The sequence below is a fragment of the Bubalus bubalis genome, chromosome 12, assembly GCF_019923935.1.
Source record: "Bubalus bubalis isolate 160015118507 breed Murrah chromosome 12, NDDB_SH_1, whole genome shotgun sequence".
NCBI lineage: Eukaryota > Metazoa > Chordata > Mammalia > Artiodactyla > Bovidae > Bubalus > Bubalus bubalis.
This window is the reverse complement of record NC_059168.1, coordinates 68,767,127-68,770,004: the sequence shown is the minus strand read 5'-3', so window position 1 is coordinate 68,770,004 and position 2,878 is coordinate 68,767,127. Positions and strand designations below refer to the sequence as shown.

At 49.5% G+C, this 2,878-nt stretch overlaps 1 long non-coding RNA gene across 1 annotated transcript; it reads right to left on the bottom strand.

Annotated features, from left to right (window-relative positions):
* Positions 1 to 413: 413 nt before the first annotated feature.
* On the bottom strand, positions 414 to 2,459 carry LOC123328569. Its single transcript, XR_006543488.1, has 3 exons — positions 2,332 to 2,459; positions 1,660 to 1,786; positions 414 to 605 (listed from the first exon to the last, which is right to left on the bottom strand). It is a non-coding gene; the product is annotated as an uncharacterized LOC123328569 (long non-coding RNA).
* Positions 2,460 to 2,878: the final 419 nt, after the last annotated feature.

Below are 2,878 nucleotides of genomic sequence, written 5' to 3'. Positions count from 1 at the left end.
TAAGAGTCGGACACGACTGAGTGACTTCACTTTCCCTTTTCACTTTCATGCATTGGAGAAGGAAATGGCAACCCACTCCCGTGTTCTTGCCTGGAGAATCCCAGGGATGGCAGAGCCTCGTGGGCTGCTGTCTATGGGGTTGCACAGAGTTGGACATGACTGAAGCGACTTAGCAGCAGCAGCAGCAGGTTATAAATGGGATTAAAGTTGCCAGTCAGTTGGCTTTATGATTATATATTATAGTCTAGATTATCTGTAGGGGCCCAGTGCAATCCCCAGAGTCCTTAAATGTAAAAAAGGAGGGACTTCCCTGGTGGTCCAGTGGTTAAAGCTCCACGCTCCCAATGCAGGGGCCACAGGTTCAATTCCTGGTCAGGGAACTAGATCCTGCATGCCACAATTAAAGAGTCTACATGCAACAACAAAGAGCCCACGTTTCACAACTAAGACCCAGTGCAGTCAAACATACATATATATTTTAAAAAGTGAAAGAGGAGCAGCAGAGAAGGTCAGAGTGATGAGGTGTGAGAAATACTGGATCAGTCTTTATTGGCTTTGGAGATGCAAGAAGTCACAAGTCCAGGAATGCTGGTGGCCTCTAGAAGCTGGAAAAGGCAAGAAGAGAGATCCTCCCCTTAGAGCCTCCAGAAAGGAATGCAGCCCTGTTGATACTCAGTGAGACTTCTGACCAACAAACTCTAATAAACCTGTGTGGATTCAAACCTCGAAGGTTGTGGTAACTTGCTACATCAGATATAGGAAACTAACAGTCATGGCATGATGGCCGTGAGGAGGGGTGCAGACAGAGGAGGGCCAAAGGGGTCCTGCCAACTGCTGTGGCCCAGCGAGGGCCTTCTTGCCTGCCTACATCTAAGGGCAGAACTGGTACTATCGCAGGAGAGAGAAGAAAATCATTTCCTCTCCTTTCCCTTCATCAGTAGCCGTTTCAAAACAAGACAGAACAAAGAAAAAGCCACCCAACCGAGCCCAACCAGCCAAAACCTCCACCATAAAGCCAAAGCCTCCTTTGCAACTGGCAGGGGGGGAGGAGGGCAGCTGTCTGGTGTCAGAAAAGATGATGGAGCCTTGGCCCTATTGGACGTCCTCACTCATCTGACTTTGCCATCAACTAGCTCTGGCCTGGTCATGCCTCAGGGTTCCAATCCCCTATTGTTAGCTGGACTTTCAAGAGTACACCAGGCAAGGATGACTTCTCCGTTCCTTCCCTCACCTCTCCTGCAGTTTAGCAAACTGTCTTGCTTAGCTCTGAGGGGTGTGTTCTGAGCAGTCAGGAATCACAAAGCAATCAGTGGTAAATGTTCTCCCCTCTCTCTTCTGATGTCCTATATCCTGCAGGTCCAGGGTGCCTCCCCCTCCTCCAGGAAGCCCTCCCTGACCTCTGCCACCTGTGCAGCACTTTCTGGCTGTAGCCCTTTCACATCTGTGTTTTCTTCTCTGTGAATAGTGACACATTATGCATGTGTAGTATAAACACATCTGTTCGATGACTGTTTCATGCCTCTAACTCCTAACAGGTGATGCACAATGCTAGGCACATTGCAGGCCTCGCAGAATCGTTGTCAGCCAGTTGATTATCATGAACACCTGGTTGCAAAATTCCAACCAAAGCCTGAAATAACGTGTAACACGTAGGCTTACCTCCTCTGCTGACAGCCATGGCCCGTGTGACTTCATGCTTTCACAGCCTCTTAGACACCTTCCCTGGGTCTCCTTGAATATCTTCATGTAGGCTCATCTCTTCTGCAGTCTCTGGGTAGACCCTTTCCTAAGATGGGGAAATTTTACGTTCAATGGCTCGGGGGATTTGTCCCTGAGCCAGGCTGGCTAGTCCTTCTCTGACCTTGATCTCGGGTCTACTAACAGGCTTTATTCAGTGGCCACGTCCTGCCTTCAGCTCCTGTTCTAGTGGCCTCCGGACCCCCTGGGCCTTGACACCTGCTAGGTCCAAGTTCCATTTCCTCTACAACTCAAGCTGGATGGAATCTGGGCTCCTGCTCCTGAGGCCTGTGCCCCCTGCATGAGCTTCACACGTCTCCTGCTCTCGGGACACCTATTGATCTGTCTGCCAGGATACCCACTCTACACCTCTAGTCAGGCTGCTCTCTCACAGCTCCCTGCCTGTCCCATCTTCTCTGTATACCCTGTGGATTCCCAGCAGGATGGGCCCTTCTCTGACCTTGATCCCAGGTCTACTAACAGGCTTTATTCGGTGGCCACGTCCTGCCTTCAGCTCCTGTTCTAGTGGCCTCTGGACCCCCTGGGCCTTGACACCTGCCCACTCCAGGTCCATCCCCTCAAACCTCACCTTACCTAGTGCTGGTAGAGCCTTGAGGTGCGGACTATTCCTAGCTTGACTCTGACTTAGATCTTTATTCATCCACTTAGCCTCTCACTCATCCAGCAAATACTTGCTGAAACCCTGCTCCGTGGCAGGCAGCGTGCTGGAGTGGTTCTTGGAGCTCTGTGCACCAAGAACTCACCGAACTCTGAGCCCAGGGCTTTACCCAAGGCCCCGCCCTGAGGTTTCACATGGGGGAGGTACCTTGAACGCTGGATCTGATTGTGGCCACCTGTAGTGCTGTTTGTAACAATTACATGGATACCACAGGGCAGAACAAGACAGACTAGATTATAATTCTAATCCTGATAGAATTCTTTGGTATAATAAGCACTCATAAAAATAAACAAATTAAACCATATGAGCTACATTTAATTTTTAGTTATTTAACACGTGACATGAGTCTTTCAAGAAGTCCTGAAAGACTTACAGGAGTCCAAGAGTTGTCTAAAGTCAGTTACAGTTCAAGATAGCTCGGTGACATCACCATTATGAGCAGCTTGTACCGGCAGAAGAATG